We start from the raw sequence: 21,762 nt of genomic DNA, 5'->3' as shown, positions 1-21,762 counted from the left end.
ACTCATCGTACGCAAACAAGACATTTTGTTTTCCGTGGTTAAGTTCCTAAATACAACATTCTGTCCTTGGCATGTGGTTGTTACTAAACAGAAAGGACATTCTATCCCTAAATTGGACCATCCTGTTAGGAAGAGGGGACGGTCTTTGGGTTTACCCTGATCAGAGACAGCTTCATTCATGTCTTCAATTAATGCCATTACAACCCTTGAGTCATTTTCCACTCTCTAATTTATGTAATAGCTGGGGCAACAAGGCTGGGAGTAGCTCAGACAGCTTGTGCACTGCTCATTAGCTCCAGCACCAGGCCCTGTGCTGTATTTAAGCCAATAATGAAGCTAAATTAACAGCAACACTGGCCTTGTTCCAGGTGCATTGTGGGAGAACGTTCGGATCACTGGAGGGTGGAGAACCTGGAAATCTGATGGAAAATCTCTGAGTTCAAGAAAGTTGAAAGAGAAGGTAAAGCCGATGTAGAAAGCAAACAACTATGTACAAATACAAATGCAAAGATACATATATACGTTAAATATGAATGCACTGTGTGGATGTGGATGATTATATGATATACAGTACGATGCCATGAATAATTTTCTTTGGAAATGAATTAATTTTTTAGGGGTTTCTTTGCCTCGGGGCAAAACCTTGGGCTTGTAATTTTGTTACTTTATTCAGCCTCCCTGCAATGCACACACTCGTGGGTCTCCTTATATAAATGTGTGTGTGTGTGCGTGCGTGTGTGCGCGTGTGCGCGTGTGCGCGTGTGCGCGTGTGCGCGTGTGCGCGTGTGCGCGTGTGCGCGTGTGCGCGTGTGTGTGTTTTTTACAGCATGTGAGTAGGTCACAGCCCTTAGTGTTAAGGCATTTCTACACACTGTTATTACTGGTCTGATTATGGGGCACTTCAAGTTTGATATTCTTGAGGTTTTGTCTGTTTTTAGAAGCTAGATTAACCCTGCAATTGTCAAAGACGTGACCAAACTACTTCGATCGCTGATGTTTTCTCCTAATTAATTCAGAAATTAAAAGATTTTGCAATGTAATAATGTCACACAGATTTTAGGGATTTGTAGGGTAAATGATTCCTTGATTAATATTAGACCACACCTTTGACTCTACATTCATCATACAAACATTTCAAACTGTCAAGTTCACTCGTTCACACCAGAAGAAACTTTGATTTATCTGGATAGAAATTTCAAAGTGGATTAAATTTCTAAAGTAAGCACATCTGCCATCTTCCACGCTGATGGCAAGATAGCCAATAATTAGCTTTCAAGATTGTGTGTGTGTGCACGCACACACTGGTGACAAAATGCATTCCTGTGCGTCTGGTTTGTGATCACATGCAGTTTGTAGCAACATTGCACTCTTATCTAACGTTCATCTGGAACATGTCTTACTCCTTTAGCAAAATCAGAGGCAATTGAGTAGAGCACTTCAGTGTACTAAACAACTTCAATGACAAACTGCAGTTTGTATTATCATATTGTCAACAGCTCTAATATGTATAAATAGAATTTAACCATAACCAAAGGTAGATAGAGGCTCCCTTGTGGATTTTAGTGGGAGTCCTGAATGACTTCTTACATTTTTTAAAGATATCGGTTCAGTCTTCATTAACAGCCAGTCCTCATGGTATTTTGAAAAACAGGTAAGTGTAATTACCACTAATATTCTCTTCATCTAAAAAGACTACTTCTTACCAGTTAAAATTTGCAAATAGCCCCATAGTAATATTAGTACTATATTTCAGTTTAATTACAGAGGTGAAAAACTAAAACAGTAGCTCCAAATTATTCACGAGCAGGTGACTTTTTTGTAAAATAAAACATCATCTTTTTTATCAAAGCTAATTTTAAAAACAAAATTATTTCAAATGAATAAGACAATATGGTATACTTTTTTCCATTCTTTTTTCAATTAAAAAAAGGAAAATAAATATTTAAAGGATCAAATTTCTCTTCAGTTCTGCACCTTCTTTAACTGCCACATAGTTGCGGCATCAGTGGAAGTCTACAAATGGAAACTCCAAATGGGATGAAACGGTCTTCAAATTTACTGTCTCTGGCACCGGTGCAAATGTCATGTAACTTCAGAGTACTGAAGCAGAAGCTCCCATGTTCAGCCGTATGGTGAAAAGAAATCATGTTCTGAGACACCAGCCATAATTAAATGTCCATGTACAGTAATTTAGAGCGATATATGGAATGCTGTGCTCTTATGCTATGGTTACCATATTGTGTGACGATTGGTGGTAAGTGATCACACGCTGTTGAAGTACTGCATTTGATCCGTCTTTTTCTGTAAGCCAACAAGTTGTCAGTGAAGCATCTGCCCTCCTCTGTCTGTTGGTGTTTCTAAGACAACAGTCATACATAAACACAAGTCAAATCTTCTTCATTGTGGAAATATGCTAGGTTTCTTTTAAAATTGTGAAAGTAACATTCAAACACACTGAGAACTGATGTTGTGCTTAGTGAGTGTGTGAGTAATATTTTTTATGAAGATAATACTAAGGTTGTGACTCAAATACGTCACATTGTTAGTCCGTTAAAAAGTGTAGTCCCCCTGTATAAGCTTATGTGGTTATAATTTGCATAAAGGTGAAAAAAATGGAGTGTACCCTGAGTGTAGAAATAAGTGAGGCCTCCCATAGTGGTGACACACTGTGAATCAGAGCTGTTTGGGTTCAAGGCTATCCTAGGGAGCCGCCTGCCATCTCCTTGCACCCTTATCTTAATCACCATTAACTGACTCTGGTTTGTGTCGGTTTGAAAGAAGGTACAGGGGGGAAAAGATTCAGCGAGAGTGGAAGAAAATATAAAAGAAGTTCACGGAGATAGTGAGGATTTCGAGCGAGGGAAAGAGGTCCACTGATCGAAAATTCCTTTTGGCTGATAAGCAGGCGAAGGAGATCCAGTTAACTGCCCAGATATGGTCGGAATGTGTGGCCAGATGATGATGACTGCGTCCATGACTATGTTGCCCCTACCTTGGCCTGCCAAGACACATCACTGCTGACTGACCACATTGCTCAAGCTGACGATTTCCCGAAAGAAGAATACTTCTTACTTCTGCTCCATAAAATCATTCACCCGAGATTGCTGTATATTACAACCACAGCGTGGAGAAATCCCGCCAAAGGCACTATAGCAGCAGACTCGGTGCCACTACCTCGTATTGCGGTGCATATATTATAAACAGACATGCCTGTTGTCTAATTTTATATGACGAGTATGCGCCACAAACTGCAGGGCTCCATCCCCATGAAAACACGCAATTTCATGTGAATTATTGGTTAGCTACAACAGCAACAACATTGACATGAGAGGAAATGGAACCCAGGCCAGACTCTACGGTGCACAGCCTGCTAGTCAGAGAGGGTATTTAAGCCTTGCTGCCGAGGTCCCAGCGTTTTAATTTACAATAAATCACAGAGCATAGATGGCCCCTAAAAAGGCCTGCACAGACACAGTCTGTAGGTCAGAGACGGAGAGAAAGAGTAGATTGGGTTAGTGGGAGCCAGGGCTGAATGAGGATCAGACTCCCACTCAGCTTTCTCCAGGGGAAATCAAACAAGCCTGTGCGGTTCATTATTTCGTCAGTCGACTCAGCAGCAAAGAGCACTGGCGACACGGCCATTTATTCGGAGTCTCCACTGACCTCGTTTAGCGTGGCTACAATCAGAGGAGCCAATTTGCTGCTGTGTGGTTAAGTAGTCATTACTGGCTTTGCTGCTGGGTCAAGAACTACATTATATATATATATATATATATATATATATATATATATATATATATATATATATATATATATATATATACACACATACATACATGCATGTATGTATGTATGTATGTATGTATATGCATATATACACATACATGTATGTATATATATACATGTATATATACATGTATGTATGTGTGTATATATATATATACATGCATGCATGTATGCATGTATGTATGTATGTATGTATGTATGTGTATATATGTGTATATATGTGTATGTATGTGTATGTATGTGTATGTATGTGTATGTATGTGCATGTATGTGCATGTATGTGCATGTATGTGTATGTATGTGTATGTATGTGTATGTATGTGTATGTATGTGTATGTATGTGTATGTATGTGTGTATGTATGTGTATGTATGTGTGTATGTATATACACATACATGTATGTATATATATATGTATGTATATATATACATGTATGTATATATACATGTATGTATATATATGTAAATATATATATATAGTATATATATATATAAAGGAAAATGATTGTTCTAGTATTTTTCAGAATTTGAATATAAAGTATATATATATATACTTATATATATATATATACTTATATATATATATATATATATATATATATATATATATATATATATATATATACTTTATATTCAAATTCTGAAAAATACTAGAAGAACAATCATTTTCCTTTTTCCTTTTTTCTAGCACCCACAGCAACATAGTTTTACAGGAGTTGTCAAATAAAACCTTGCATCAAGACAGAAAGAAGAAACTGTCACGCGAAATTATACAAGTAGCTTCCAAGCATAGTCGGCAAGCTCAGACACCAGTCTGACTTTCATCTGGGTTTGATGAAGCTGATAGATAATCTATTGACAGCCTTCAATGCTGTAAAGTCTGCTTTTGGGCATGACTCGATGGGTGCAGTTGAGTCTTGCTGATATGTTTATGTGGAGCAGGGGGTGTATCCAAAGATGGCAAGAGAGACTGAATTCTGTTGTGGGAAACAGACAAGAAATATTCTATCAGTTGCTAAGAACAAGACAGCGTGGCACCAAAAGGGCTCCACCCAGGCAGAGAGCTGACTAGACATGGGTCATAAATGTTATCACTCGGCCTGCGGTGACATAATAACTTTATCTTACTCATTAAGGTTGGCCCATTGTGTTTTTTCATCTGAATCATAGTCTGCGCCAGTTTCCACAAAGGACAACCAGTTTGAGGGCGTTGGGCATTGTGCACAAAGTATGTATTCAAACAAAGCAGAAACTGATAGGTTTATATTCTATATAGTGAGGAAAGGTGCTGCGAAAAAGAAGTTGCTCCTCCGTTGCCACTTTGACAAAAAGGTCTATCATCCAGTTAAAATATAGTATAATGCACAAGTGTCAAAGTGGTGGCCCGGGGGCCAAATCTGGCCCACCGCATCATTTTGTGCGGCCCGAGAAAGTAAATCATGAGTGCCAACTTTCTGTTTTAGGATCAAATTCAAATGAAGATTATAGATATTATGTTTCCTGATTTTCCCCCTTTTAAATCAATAATTGAAATTTTTGTAATCATTTTTTTTCTTTTTGTTTTTAGTTCAAAAAGCATTTTATAAAAATCTAAAAATAAGTATATAAAAATACTTTGTTTTCCACTTTAATATTAAACATGATTAAACAATATATTTTGTTTCCTTTGGATATGGAAAAACAAATGATTAAAAGACGTTTTCTATTACGGAGAAAAAAAAGCTCAAATAAACATTGTTTTAAATCTATAAACAACTGAAGATTTAGGGCTTTTGATCCATTTCTTTTAATCCGATTTAAAAAAATAAAAAATAAATCTAAATATTATATCTAAAATGGTGCAGCCCACATGAAATCGAGTTGACGTTAATGCGGCCCGCGAACCAACCCGAGTTTGACACCCTTGGTATAATGCATTCCAGCATCGAGTGTAATGCATGATTTGGGACATCTAAACTTTAAACACATTTTATTCTGGCTCTCTCTCTTGGTACAACTGTGAGAATTCCCATATGCGAGGAAGAGCTTCCCACTGAGACAGTTTTCTTTAATGTGCCTGGCCAGATGTTGTGAAATTTTTCAAGGACATTGTTAAAATACAAACAAGCACCAAATTGTACTGAGCATCATAGCATTGTAAAACACATGGTTTTCACCGGATTTTCAAGAAAATGACAATATCTGGTCAACCTTTGGGTCGAGCTCACTTTAATCACCAAGTACTAGTCTTTACATGTGTTAGATAAACAGTTGTTGCAATATTTATTCCTAAATATTCTTTGTATTTTTCACTGCTATCTTGTATCTTAAGTGACATTTTGGAACGCCAGGAATATGAGTAATTGCAGACATTAAATATCCAAATAGTCATCAAGATTTGACCGTATCCATACACATAGTATATCAAAGCACTACCTCGTGGGTTTAAAAAAGGGGATATGAAGTTATAACATTGCCTGATGGGGGATATATGCCAACCCTCTCAAAAACATTTCAAAGGCTGGCACACAATAAGGAATACGGTTTTAACCATTGTAGCAAAATATTATCATGTCCCAATTACTGTTCATTTAGTTGCTTCAAGGCATAACTTACAATACCAAACAGTTTTAGTGTGTGTGTGTGTAAGTGTCTGTGTGATCCAGAGTGAGGAAATATCAGCGTAGTCTCAATTGGATTATTGAAACTACAATGGCTCCGAGGCACAGGCTTTCCCAACAACACATTATTAAGCATATCATTCAAGACCAGTGATCACAGTGACATCTTGTTCTTCATTCCTTTGGTGTGCCATAAAAGAGTGTTGCCATTGGCCTTTATCCATATTTGTGAGTGTTTCTGTCTTGCAAAAAGCATGCTTGATCATGATTGTGTAACTCTCCAGTACAGAGGCAGCAATATTAGAAACAGATGCGGCCTTTTCAGAATATGGGTGGGGTAGTCATGGAAGGGAGGTGGGAGTGTTGGAGTTTTCATGGATTCTGAGCAAGGCATTCATGCATTATTGATTGTTGATGCTCCGGTTTGCTTGTGCTTGCAATATGGTTTCAAGAGTCAGCTTGACAAATTACAATGGGCAGCTTTGTTGTATGCCAAAAAATATGCAGGAATTCAAATTGTCTTTTATTTATCACAATATTGTTGATTGCCAACTTTGCAAAGCAATTTAAGGCCCTGATGATAGGCATACTTAACATTGAATTACTGTTTCGCACACCACGTCAAGAGTTCAATATAATCCAGGCCCGGTGTAGACAAACGCATACGTACATTTATGACGACCTCACCTCAGTTCGGAAACAATGGCGCTTGAGATGTTTTCAAGTGTGAGGGAGGGAAAGAAGAAAAACGTCTTTGTGAAAGTCGGAATGCAAAGCATTCCCCACAATGCCGCACTGCTGCAATTACTCCAGTGACTGGTGCCGGGCCAAGACAATGAGACGACAGCTTGTGGTGTTGAGTAGGAGAGCAGTTCCCCTCCTATCTTTCTTCTGCTTGCTTGTATTAAAACTCGGCATACATTTTATGCTGTATGACAATGTGGAGACCATCGCCCATCATGAACATTCAGGACACAGTTAACCCTGGGCGAAGATAGAAGTTCAATCCATTTTCACTGGGAAGGCTATTAGTGAATGATCATGATTCAGTGGCATTGACAGCAATACAGTTTCTCCCTTGCCAATTCATTGGCACAGTTACCCTTTGTGAAGAAAGGCCCAAAACAAAAGAAGTGAGATTAGCCTGGCAGGGCTGAGTCTAAGCGATGGAAGGCCAGTGCTGCCAGAGTGTCTGCCTCCCTCTGCTTTTGCTACAACCTCAGAGAGCCGCCTGCCCTCCTACCACTGTTATCAGATGGCTCAGCAGCAGCAAAGAAATGGCTAAACAAGGAACTGTTTATCTCGCAGACTATATTCACTGCATATCCCAGCCGCTTGAATGTGGCACCACTTAAATCTGCCTCTGTTGAGAAAAAGTCTGCAGACCTGCACACAATAACAGTCTGCATGGAGGTGTCTGGGGCACAGATCAATGAGTGACACTCTCCCTGCCCTGTTAGGAGAAATAGGCCTAAAAACCTCCACCAGCCAATGCTTTCCTAAGCCATTTTCTCCCATCAATTTTGTATTTTTCTCCATTAAACTAAAGCTACATGTAAATATTGCTGGGTCAGCAGTACGTTAATTAATGACCAAATGAGTTTTGTTTACCTTCCATCAAAATTAATCAATTACCACTGATCCATTCAACAATAAACTTGACAACAGACAGCAGACAATTGATCTTTAGATGAGGAGATTAGGTTTACTTTAATCAATAATAATGGAAGCAAACTTTAATGGTTATCATGCGTACATTGTTGAATTTTATACTGAGACTGATTGCTTTAAAGCTGGTGTATTAAGATTGGGATATTTTAAAACAAGTATAAATCATTATATCGACTCTACAGACTATTTCTGACTGTTAGGGTACCATTTTGAATGGGAACCCCAGAATAGGCCAGCATTCATATTCCAAAGTGAGATAAATGGGACGGTAATACCAATTTCAGATATATGTCAATACTAAAGCACTATACCATTACAACACAATTCAACCCAACTCAACTGTAAATATTAATGTTTTACTAGTTTGGGATCTGACTTGGTCCAAGACTACATTCTAGTGTTGGTCTGGTTTCAGATTTGATTCCCTAAAGATTCAGTCTTGGTCTGGATTCCCAAACAGAGTTGTGGTCTCAAACCTCCATCTTTGTCACCTGTACCTTATTTGTGTGTAATGCTTCTATGGTACTGTGTTTCGTTTGGGAATATTTCTGAGGTGCAGTTCAATGCATCTTCCAATAAATAAATAGATAGTAAATGAGCTAAGATTTGTTTAGGGTTTTTCTGAAGTATATGGGTTTAAAAGCACAACATAATAAATTTTCTCTAAGCTCTTAGTCAACTGCAGTCTGTAAACACGGCACTTCTTTCACTAACGGGAGACATGGAATTGAATTTAATCTTTACCAAGCATACAAAACAGTCTGTGATCATTTCCCCATGATTAATGAATACTTTTTCAAAGGACACTTGTTGAAGTAGAGTCAGTCAGTAGTTGTTAATCATTTTTCCCTTGTGGACTGTACAGATTGCGAAAACACTCACTTGCCTTTAGCTACCTAAATGTCATGTCAATCGTTTCTTTTTTGCGGCACAAGAGAATATGCGCTTTTTGCTTTCATCTTATTTGGGTAAGGTAGGAGTCCAACATTTTTGTAATAGTATATGTCATATTCTTTGTCTTGTTGTATCTCTTAGAAAATGTATGCTGCCGTAAGTAAAACCATCCATTGTTCACTTGGACTATGAACACGTGAAGTAGCCCTGAGTGATCATGCAACTGCACCACAATCTGTGCTCCAGGCGTAATCGTATGTTGCATGTTACTGTTTATTCATAGCAACAACGAGCATTTTAAAACCCAAATACTTAAGATCAGAACAATTAGGAAAATGTTCCAAAAAGGGTAGATCTATATTATGTGAAATAAGGTAGGGCAGTGGGGAGAGTGATTTAGTGTAATAAGGATAACAGTGGTAAGAGGAGGGCAAATCCACTGACTAGAGGTTAAGTGGCGAGAGAAAGGGATAAGAGAAAACGAAATTGCTGAACCAGTCGGCCAACCTGTCAGTGGAAGGGCCTCTTTCCCTGGAGCAGGGGCTCCAGGGTTGTGGCTACATAATGAAGGCTTGTCTGGGTACTCGTTCAAACATCACAGAGAGTGCTTGGAAAAACAGTGCCCCACGGGCTAGTTTTATTAACCCAGCTTGGATTCCCAGCCTTCAACTCAGTTCTATAAGGATTAGTCGCCTCTCATGCACACATAAACACACATACTGCTCTGCCCCTTCACAAAAAAAAACAAGAAAAAAAAAAACACGCCTGACTGCAGCAAATCGCAGAATTAAATTTCACAAATTTTCTATCTGGGAGACTTCTCTTCCAAGAGGCACTGCACTTTGTCTTCTTCCGCTTCTCCTGCTACCTATCTGTCATAACATACATAGGCTTGCTGATTGATGTCCATGTGAGATGCACTAGGGAGGATATCTGACTCAGGATTTTCCGATAATAGGATTTGAAACCTGCTTTCAATAGATGGTGGTTTTGTGGTGAAGTAAAAAAATATGTCCAGCTACTTCTGAACAGAAATACCGGAATTATGTGTAGTGCAGTGTTTACCAAGCATACAAAACAGTCTGTGATCATTTCCCCATGATCAATCGGAACCAACATTTTGGAGGTGTTTGGACATGTATTTGGAGAATTTTTAATGTCTGAATTTGTGATTGCCAAAGAATTGTTGGATTGGTTGTAACTAGATGTGTAAAGTACTTACTGTATACTATAAGGTACTTGAGGATGTTGAACTCCTTTTGAAGACCTTTGGCTACCCGCACTACAACCAAGGGTTATGGTCGGGTCTGATGTGAAAATTAGAAGTTATTCGTGCTAAACTACTTATTGATACAAGATATAAAGGTATCCTGAAAATGGAATAATGCAGTTGGATGGTAGAGTTGCTTTCTGCTGGCTGGTAGTTTGACTTCATCTTCTGCAGCTCATAAGCATGCAACATTGCATCTTGTCACCTTTGCATGGTTTTCTATTGTTTGAAACTGTGCTGTGGTCCGTTGAGTTGCCCTATACCGCTTACATTTTCTATGTGCTCAAAGTTTAGACAGAAAAGGTCAAAAGACAGCATAGATAAAAGGACCTTCATTTTTTTCCCAGGGTTTCCTGTTTGAGGCCATCCGTTCCATTGCATAAATCCCTTTTAAACCCCTGGAGTCAGTCAGGGTGTATCACGCCTTTGGATCTGCTGCGTTCAGGGTTGGGTGGCGGCCTGTGGTCCGGAGCCGGCCTGGGGGAGAGGACAGCTACTGTGAGGGCGCCGAGAGAGCGGGGAGTCACTCACCCACAGAAACCCTGTGTTTGTGTATGGAGCGCTGTACTCTTATCTCCCGCCTGTACTGACGCCACGGTCTTCCTGTTTCAAATCTTTACCGCTGATTTTCTCTTCACTCTTGCCTCAGACTCCAGCCAGTCGTGTTGTTTTTATGGCATTCTTGTTCTTTTCAATTGTGATTAGATAGAGTTACTGTGGCGACATGAAACACAGAGGCATTACCGGATCAGCAACGCACGAACGTGATAACAAACATTATTAGTCTACTCTGGCTGCTTTTAAGTAATTGTTGATCTTTTAACATAGAACCCTACATTCTTTTTGAGAAGTGCATGCTTTGCAAGCGAAACAAACAGTTTACAGTAAGATGCTACAGCCCGTATATGGTGATGGAAATGTTCTTTTAGATCACCTCGATTTCTTCATTTACTTGCTCGGACTGACACAATTGGCAAAGAATTCAAATGAGCAAAAAGACAAATTTTCGATTGCTGGCTCAAAAACATCTGCTTGTAAGGGGTGCATCACAGCTGTTTGAACAGAAACTTACCACACCACCGACATCATTTCGCACATGTGCAGTCGCTGCCAACAAACGTCAACAGCAATGGCAGGAACCTCTTTTCTATGGGTGCTGCAAACACTGTACCCCCTATTTAACTATTACTACATAAGCTACATAAAATACATGTCGTCAAAGATAATGACCACATGCAAAAATGTGTTTAATTTCCATCCAAGTGCAAGGTGATCAGACCATACTTACACATGGGAGAGCCAGTTTCTGGTAGGACAACCTTGAAAATGGTGTGGTCAACGTTTGGGCCTGGAGGGAAAACCTTTGGTTGCTCTGGTAACTTGACTGGTTACTTGGAAGCCAAGTCGAGAAGGACTTGATGGTCTGACTCAACACCCCTGTTACAAAATGCTGTAAATATTGCATCACAGCAATTACATTGCCCACTTTGCATTCAAACAACTTTGGTAACTGCTAAAGGTGTTTACTTCCCTCCCTGCTTTTGAAAGCAAAATCCATTCATTTAAAATACAGAGAGATTTCCCCTACTTGTTATTTTCTAGCGTCTCTACAAGTCTTCCTCTCACAGTCTGCCTGCCTGGCTGATTTGATGGCGCCAAGCGCTGTGCAAATCTGCCGTAATCAGGAACAGCGAGGGGCAGTCTGTATCACATAGGGTTTCTTTCCCTTTCCTTTACTTTCCACAGATTTCCTTCCTCGTTTTCTTAGATATTGTCTCTCCACTGATGCAAGTCCAAACAGAGGCATATTTAGAAAGTAAACAGATGAATGAGGGGAGGTTCTGTGCCTGGCGTCCACGGAGTCGGGCGCAGTGCGGAGACGTCTCTCATCCACCCACCCTAGTCTGACATAGGCTGTAAATATACAGCATGACAAATGGCGTGGCGCAGCGGCAGTTCCCCAACCAATTTCTGGCAAGCAAGCCTTGATGCCTTAAGAGACCAGTCAACAGGCTGTCACAAGAGAGGCATTGTTTATAGGACAGAGAGAGGCTAGATCAAAAACACTTATAACCTTGAGGGGGTGAGCAGTGGGAAATTCTTTGGTTTTGAACTTGGATTTGGGCTTTTAGCATTATAATTTTAATGATATATACAGTGAGTGAATTTTCCTCCGGCAAACTGTTTACTAGTACACCCACTGGCCACAAACTTGTGTAGCGACACGCGCCCAATGGAAAGGGATTTCAAACCTCAGAAATTGCACCAGACACAAAGATATTAGAAAGATGTTGCAATATTGTTGTTGAGGTTTTGCCCTTCCCTCATAATGCTAAATTGGGAAACACACCTCAGCATGACGTAGTGCAATCTTACACCGCTGCTAATTACAACCGCAACAAACACTTAAAACACTAACAAACTTTTTTCAAATGAAATCTGAACCTCATTTTTTTTAAATTGGTCACAGTTTATTAAAAATTAAGTATCAAAATCACACGATGGATCTTTTTTAGAAGCTTCGGTAAATGTCAAATGATGAGCCCTGGAGTTTCATAGGGCAACGTTACATCAGACTTCTCTGAACAAAACTGTCCCAACTCTGTCAAGCCAATCTTTTCTTCAAACATTTCCTTCCCACGTCTCTTTAATCATCAGTGACTTAGGTCGCAATGCACAACCTATTTTGAGCCAGGAACAGCCTCTATGGACTAGGGTCACACAAAGGGACTGCGAGCGCCAGACAGGCAGGCGATCCTTGCCTTCCTCCAAGATTAGTGATCAAATAATATTTGAAATTCAGTAACTCTCAAGAATCTTAATCCTAAATTGAACTTGTCCTATTCACGACACAGCTTTTTCCATTTATGGAGCATTCAGAAAATTTTATTTGCTTTTCTTTTTGTTTTTTAATCGCCTTTTTTACCAAGTAGCAAACCAAACCCTCCTTTATATATTATTTCTTATCAGATTTCACCGTAAATAAAAAACATCATGAAAAGCACAATGAATGAGTGACACAATGTGGTGATGCATTTCCAGTATAGTATTAGTCAAGATAACTTAAGATTCTAAATAGAGATATAACTCGAATCCTTTTCTTTGATAAGTTGTTATTTTGAGTATTTCTAACTCATTTTATCAAGATATCACTGTTTACTGTGATTGATATGACCCAGGTTCATAGAGTAATTTATTAAATATGTATTTAAAATTAAGTGCAGTTTACTTAAAAGTTAGAGTTGTATTTACTCAACATAAGTCCAGTTTACTTAAAAGGTTGAGTTTGTAAGTTTTCCATCAAAACTTGAAAATCGATCTTAAAAACCCGAAATTTTAAATCCTGCAAAAGAAATTTGTAGCTAGCTGCTGTATTTCGTTTCAAGGTATCGTAAATAATAAGGTATCTGGTGAATATTTGCCTGTAGGAGCCTTTTCTGAAAACCTTGAAACCTTGCCTTGTAGTCAAAAATTCCAAGTGAAACAATTTAATGTTTGAGCCAAACTTTGGGCATAAATCTTCTGCATCTGTTATGGACTTGTGGGGAAATGACTTCATATGTTTTGTTATAACTTTTACAATGTTTTCAGACGTTGTGGATCATCTCTGTTAGTTACTCACCATGCCACATTAAATCACGTCACATAACTGAGCTGCAGGCACTTTAATGTATGTCAAGATTCCTCAGACCTTCCATCTGGGTTTTCAATAATGTTTTCTTCCCAAAGTTCACTCACTCACTTGATCTCACTCTAGTCTTACCAAGCTCAGGGCCATTAAGCACACACTGAAGGTGCTCACTTTCAGTACACGATTGAATGCTTCCTTTTCTTCCATATTATTGACATTGCATGGAGCCGATCAGTAAAACTTAAGCATCAGAGATGTTAATTAGCTACCTATGAATGACCGCAGCTGATGCTGTGGTTGGGTGAAGTGGAAATTATATTGTGTGGACAAAGAAATGTTCAAGTCTGATAATTTTTAGAAAGCTCACATTTCTCTGTTCTGTACCTACAGTCTTCGTTTTTTTTTAGGTTTTTTTTAAGTGTAAAGTGTTACAGGCTGACTGTTGAACCTTGTGTTTGAGAATTTTACCACCAATGTTTTGTCAGTTAAGGTCAGTTGGAGAACCACGTGCTGTTTTGGTTGGAGTTTCTCAACGTCTGCCGCCTTCCTTGCATATCTCGATACCATTAAAAGCAATAGCTCTGATGACATGCTCTTCCTGAAAATGCCCCTTGAGACGGTTTGCTTTGGCTGCTGGTGCCTATGGCTCTTGGTCTTGAGGCCCTTGTCTATTTCAGGAGGTCATTTGGAGCCGGACACTCTGTCTCCCCATTGTAGCCAGTCTCCTGATACCGCTATCTACTGCCGGCTTTTAACAGGGAGTAACTGCAATTTATTTGAGTGACGCCAAGCGAGTCAGTTATCAGGACCCCAACACCAGATTAGCTCCTGAGTCTCCTAATGAGCATCCTTGAACAGGGAAATGAAGGGAGAAGTATCAGAACAAAACCATTTTTCATAGTTGTGTCAAGACAGGAAATACTCCTAAAAAGCCAATTGTGCGATCCTTTTTAAAAAAAATTTTTACATTTCATGTTTAAGATTAATAAAGTATATAGGGCACTCATTTCACTAATTTGCTCCCATTGAGGGCTGCCATCTTCTCCCAGTTCAAATAGATTGGACATGTAGCATCGTCAGTGGCATTGAGAGATGAGCATTCTCAGCCAGTTCATTATTTGGTGTCTATCATTGTTATTGGCAGGCAATGAGTTAAATATTATGTTTGTTTGTTTTGAATCACCTTTCATGTGTTTTTAGGAGCCATAACTGTAGTGTTTTCCTGTTTTTGATTTATTTAATCTTTTTTTAAATCAATGTTTCTGGAAAAATCTAAATAATAAAGATATGCGACGTCAGATTTTGAGTGAATTGGCCACCACAAGGCTTAATATTGTGACCTACTTTGTGCATCACCCAAAATGTGATATTCATGTGTATGGATGCCAGGATTTAGGATTTAAGAGGCCTAAGTTTTTTTTTTTTTATTACAAAATGAATTTACAGATAATTTCCAATTCCTCAAAATTTGACTCAATGTGACTACAGTGTTGCTTTTATACTTTATTCATTTATTTCCATGTTCCTTACTCAAAATATTCCAATTATCGATAATTGTAATCAATGGAAATTCCATCAGTCCTTTCCAGCCTTGCTCCTTGACAACCAATAAAATGTTATTATTTTTAAATGAGGAAAGTAGCACTCTTGCATTTGCTACTTAAAACATTTAAGTAATAAATAAATTAAAATATAATTATATAAATTTGGTCACTCTTATCTCAAGGATTCCCTAAAAAATGTTCAAACTAAAAACTTGTGCTTGCCTATTCCAAATAGGGCCTTGCAAAATTTGTCATCAAAAAACTTCAATGTGAATGAATGACTCAACCTTTTCAGCTACTCTCTGCTGGGGAGCATGACGTCCCATTTCCAAACTTCCTGAGGCATGCTTGGCCCTAGCCATTGTAAATTGTGTCAAAAATCATAAATTGTATCAGTGAAGAGGTGAAATCATATTTGGCATAATATTGTACTCTGGAATTTAGAGGGATTAGATTTACAACCGGCTGAAAAATGCACAATGCCTCCTACTAAATGTCCCACCCTTCCCATCTTCATGCAATGCCTGTGGAACCAAGTGGGGAAACCCCCCCAGACTCCATAAAAATTGAGGGGACTAATGTGGGTATTGAAATGTGATTCAGAGCTTGTTTTTGTCAAAAATTTCATAATAGCCCTTTGGTAAAAACATTTGCTTCTTATGAGAACTCTTACCAAGGATTTAATGAGCTTTGACTAATCAGGATGTGGTTCTTAAACTTTATAGCGCTTTTGCATGTGAGTGCTGTGTCAGAGTGGGTGTATTATATCTTCCGGAGGTGTGAAAATGTGCTCTGCGCCAGTTGGTTTTGGAACCATTGCCGTTCAGTAGGAACAGTATTTTCATTTTTACAGCATGGTACGGAGGGCAAAGGTTCAAGCAATGTGAAGGTAGTGAACACATTTGACACCTTTGGGCAATTACAGTTGAGTGCAAACAGACTGCCGGTTATAATTTCACGATTGAGTATGATCAGCACAACATCGAAGTTGAATGGTTCTTAATCCACATGCACTCACAGCTGCCTGTGTCGGGCCCAGGACCAGACTGCTGGCTGGTTGCGCCTGCCATCCAATCACAGGTCCAGCGCCTAATGGCTTAAACCAGGGATGTCCAAACTATTCCACAAAGGGTCCCAGTGGGTGCAGGTTTTCATTCCAACCCATCAAGAGGACACCTTTTCACCAATCTGGTGTCCTACAAGTGCAATCATTGGATTCTAGTCAGGTGTTTCTTGCTTTCTGCAGAAATCTCATTGGTCAAAGTGTCTGTGCTGGATTGGTTAGAACAAAAACCTGCACCCACAGCGGCCCTCAAGGACTGGTTTCGCCACCCCTGGCTTAAGCAGTACGAGGTGTGATTCATCATTCAGCAAGAAGTATTTAAAGCCACTGGATCATCTTAATCAGTGTACTGATTCTGACCACGCTCAGCCCTACGACCACGATCTTGACCACACGTATTGTATTTTCATTCTGGACACCACTACGGAACCCCCGGGTACCGACCTCCGCGCTACGACAAACGACTCACCTACGCTGCTCTTCTTGTGCCTTTGCCCGTCTTTGTAAGTTCCACATCCAGATTGTGCATTTTCCTGCTTTGGGGTCCCCCCCGCCCATGATCGGAACAGCCTGTGAAGATAAATGTGTAGCATAATCAAACAAAAGCACGCAATACTCACCAGTGTATTCATTCAATGACAAAAATACATACGGAATACTTTATCGCTTCACACCTTCCACGCAGTTCCTAACTGTGAGTTGTTTTTACGAGTGCATCTGTGTTTTGTATGTGGCGACAGGCTTGTGTAACTTTCTGATCTTTTCGGCTCACGTGGCTGCTTGGTCGTGGCTCCAGCCTCCATCTCCAGACTTTAATCACAACATTGTGTTTGTAGTCTTTTGAGGTGTGGATTAAGGGGAGTGTTGAGTCAGGCGAAGACCCAGGAGGTCAACCCAGAGAGAGGCCCATGTAAGCAGGCTCCACTGCTGCTGAATGGGCTGATAGTGGCCTGGATCTGAAGGAATGTGTTCACTGACAGCAAGCCCCAGGGGATATGGGAGAAAAGGGAATTATTTGGATTGGTACCAAAAGGAGATGACAAAACTTTTGGCGCAGGCACTGTCTCGGTGCACTTATCACCTCAAAAACAAATTGGATGAAGTCAACATTTCATACTGAAGTCAACTCCATACATAATTTTATTTTTTAATATTGCTTACTGTCAGAAGTTGTGAGGTGAGCTGTAACCTATCCTAGCTGACTTTGGTGTTAGGCAGACTACAACTTGAACTGGTCGCTAGTCAGTTGCAGGACACATAATGAGACCGACAGCCTTTCACTCTCACATTCATGTTGATATAAAGTGGAAGCTGAAGTCCGGCACAATTCAGCATCAATCCAAACATTGCACGAAAAATGTACAATAGACAAGTCACACTGAGTGTAAAGATGTCTATACACTCTTAGGCTGTAAATGCATTGGGACCATAAAACAGTATAACAGTTCAAATCTAGTTGATGTCTATCACCGTCAATGGCAGCAAATTAATCTGACTTTCTCCTACTGAAACACATTCCAAGTTGAAGCGGCCTTTAACCATAGTGGAACGCCTTAATCATCAATATGCAAGTAAGCCAAATAGAGCCATGGCCTCCTCTCTGTACTTTGGCCAGCTCTTTGAATGACTTCGATTTTGATGACTTTTAATTCATTTTATCATTTATATGCTTTGGTCAAATTAAAGCGTGTAACTTAGTTTCCTTTCCTTTCATTCCACTGCCAGCATTTAAAGCGTGGCTAAATTGTGAAGTTTGTCAATTCTGTTTGTGATGACTTAATATTATCATAGGCACATTAAACAAATTAAATTAACTCTAGCTGCATATTCTGAGTTTTTTACTCACCAGAATAATGCGAGGAAAGATGGCAGTTACAGCACATAGCTCATATGATGAATATTTTCAAGAATTTTGCAGACCGTGGATCTTAATTCAATAATTTAATAAATATTCCAAAACCTCCACATATTCAGAATTGACCTTTAATGAGCTGCTCACACGCTCAGGTTAGATTGAAACGGCTGGACTGTCTTTTCACAAAGTTTTACGTGCTGTCAAATATGGCAGGCGTGTAGTCAGCATAGTGCAGACTTCCCAGAGGAATCCTACTCAACCGCTAATGTATTAATACAAGCTCAGTTCGATTTGTTCACACATAATTATGAATGGTTGAAGTGTGAATGTGTGGTGCTGCCGAGCCAATGCATTTGAGCATTTGGACTACAGGCGTGGTAATGTGTTGTGCTGCCTGATGGGGATTGTAATGCATTGAACTGCGGGCTTCATAATTATTGCAAATCATCCAGGAGGGGTTGGATTAAATTAATGCCTTGAGTGTGACACATGTGGTTTGAAATATTAATGTCATAATGAATGTACATTGCTTGTTAACTCCCAATAAGGCTTCTAAGCGCACCATTGATTTGTTATTCCTCGCTAACAGATTACAAATTAATTCTGCCTGTAGTTATTGACGCACTCATTTTTCACAGGGACTATGTACAGTAGGTGTGCGTATTCCCAAACAACACAATCTAGTGCTTGTAATTTATGTGTATCCAATCAGAATGCTCAATGGGCATAGACAAGAAGCAAGAGAATATTGCCATTTAAGGAATGAATTTAATATGCTCCGTGCTCATAACTAATCGCACATCTTTCCCCATTGAAAGGACTGTAAATGCCGTTAAACCATTCTAGCAATGGCCTTATAAACAATTTTGAAAGACCGAGCAGTAAAAAAACAACTAATTAATAAGGCTCTGTTTAGTACTTTAAATACTGCCAATTGTATGTCTGCAGGGAGCTGCCTCAGCAACGTGTCAGATAGATAGCCTCAACTCTATTTTAGGCAATGGCATGCATATCACTTGCGTTAACTATATAACAATGGACTTCATTTACAAGGCTAAAATCACACACCCAGACTTTAGTTGGATTCAATGACTACATTAGATGAATTGTTAGATGTTATTACCTGCATCAAAGCACATCATATTACATAAATGTTTTCTGAACTTGTTGATTATTTTGAGATAAGGAATACTCAGTATGCAAAGTGCAGCATAATGTATGCATTATGAAGAATGTAGATCATGTTTCTATCATGATGAGTGACTATTTATGGTAATTTAAAAAGAAAATCAAAACCTCTCTAAAGATAGTCCACAAACATAGATACTAAATTATTTACATATACAAAATAATATTTTTATGCAAAATAAAATGAATAAAAACAGAAATAAACATTGATACTGGCTAATAGATATCCAAAATCCATTTAGCTCAGGATTCTCTAAACTGTTCTGCGAACAACCCGCAGTGGCTGCAGGATTTATTTCTTACCCAACCAGATGACACTTTTAACCAATCTGATGTTTTACAATTGTATTCAGTTGTTTACACTCCTCTGCTGCATGTTTTAGCAGAAACCTGATTGGTTAAACTGTCTGCGCTGGATCAATTGAAACAAAACCCATGGCTCACAACCGTCCTTGAGGACTGGTTTGGAGACAAATAACCAACTCCTAAACTTATAGTACATGAACTACGTCCTCTCCTTTCTGACGCTTGAAACATCAGAGTAGGTGCCCATCAAGACTGACGAGGGAGCTTACAATAATTATAATTAATAGAAAAATGATATAACACTGATTCAAATAAAGTGGCTCACTGGAATAACAATTTTCTTTTCCTTGTCTGACGTGTGATTGAGTTACAGAGGGGGAATGCATTTGCAACAGGTGCCTACAACACAGTGGAAGCGCGATGGCCTCCGTGTCCTGTCGCTATAACCTCGCTGTGGCCCAAAGCCTACCAGGGAAACATGACTCCAGTGCGGACACTGGCACTGTCACAGGTGTAACACGGAGAGTTTCGGCGATAGTCCCGGGTGACAGCGGTGAGCGTGTGCACAAAAATATGGGATCATAACCAGGAGGAACACCAAAATGCATTTACTTTTCAAGCATATTTCATTAGGCAATAGCTATGACTAATTTAAAACAGATTAACCAACAAATGTTCACCGTTTGCTTGTGTATGCTTTAAGCTCGAGTTTTTTGTGCCATTTTTCTGAAAGATATGACCTCAGGGGCTTGAGGGCTTCCGCTGTATACTGTAGAACTGTGGTGTCAAACATACGGCCAGTGGGAGCTGGAACTTTGTTGCTCATTCATACTGTCGATACAGAATGAAATGCTTTTATTGTTTTTAGACAGGGGCCCCATTCAAAATGGAATGGACGTCTAGTGCTGTCAATTGCGACAAGCGAGTTAACTTTTTGGGCCAAGAATAAACTTGTCCGGCTCACATGAGATCTAGTTGGCATGAATGTGGCCTGTGAACCAAACTGAGTTTGACACCCATGCTGTATAGAGGGTGACTTTTTCCAAGTAAGAGTCGACCGCCAATGAAGTGCTCTCGACCCTTGAGCATCTAGTTACTGCAACTTGGCTGGTGTGTTTGCCATGCTGCTTTGAGAGCCAGTATACTGTACAGTACCTATTAGAAGATCGGAGTCAAACTTCTCTGTGGTCATTGACTACTACATTGTCAAGAAAAATACTAACATTTATGGTAAAATACTACCAGCTGAGATTTTTTTATGGGTTAACCCTTAGCATGGTAGACTTTGCCTTCTGTTGCTGATTATGAATGTGAACAATAATACTGATAAAATGACACAAAAAGGTAGAAATTGCTCCAAAATCTGAATTCGGTTTGCCAATATTTGTATCAGTTTGGAGAATCTATATATTAGAGTGAGAAATGGCACAAATACTGATTTTTATATCTGATTTTTTTTTCGATGTGAGTAATAAATAAAACCAAAAAACAACTACTTTGCGCTTATTCCACTGAGCTGACCTACCTTTTTTTGTATTTAAAACTTTTCACGTAAACATGGAATCATTTCAAGAAATGTGTGTCCACAGAAAAACACTAAAATGATGTAAGCGGTGCTGTAATGCTGCCACAGGAAATCACAAAAACTTGAGAAGCCTTCTGACGTCAACATACAATTATGGTGAGGAAGCAAAAGGGAAATATTTGTTTGGAATGACCAAGTAAAACTTCTACTTTGAACAAAAGCCCAGATGACTGCCAAAAAATAGGAAAAGCTAGGCCAGTGGTAACTGTTTTCAGGTTGAAAATTATTTTCGTGAATGTTTTTGGGTGCATGTTATGCAATCGCTTTCCACAGTACAATCCAATTAATTTGTGGGTTGTTTTGTCTTATAGAAAATAACAACCCATCCCCTCCTCGCCGGCCTTTTGCCCACAAACGGCTAATTCGGTTTA

At 39.2% G+C, this 21,762-nt stretch overlaps 1 long non-coding RNA gene across 2 annotated transcripts in view; it reads left to right on the top strand.

Moving 5' to 3' along the window:
- The window catches only part of LOC144071682 (uncharacterized), a 30,923-nt gene extending 9,983 nt beyond the window's left edge, over positions 1 to 20,940 (top strand). The window contains exons 3-4 of one of the 2 annotated variants that reach the window (XR_013299702.1): positions 369 to 460; positions 20,180 to 20,940. This is a non-coding gene — a long non-coding RNA (uncharacterized LOC144071682). Of the gene's footprint in view, positions 1 to 368; positions 461 to 14,335; positions 15,149 to 20,179 lie in introns of those variants that run through there. The other variant, XR_013299703.1, reaches the window with a different exon arrangement.
- The last annotated feature ends 822 nt before the right edge of the window (positions 20,941 to 21,762 follow it).

The sequence above is a fragment of the Stigmatopora argus genome, chromosome 3 (assembly GCF_051989625.1).
Source record: "Stigmatopora argus isolate UIUO_Sarg chromosome 3, RoL_Sarg_1.0, whole genome shotgun sequence".
Lineage (NCBI taxonomy): Eukaryota > Metazoa > Chordata > Actinopteri > Syngnathiformes > Syngnathidae > Stigmatopora > Stigmatopora argus.
This window is presented reverse-complemented; position numbering and strand designations above follow the sequence as displayed.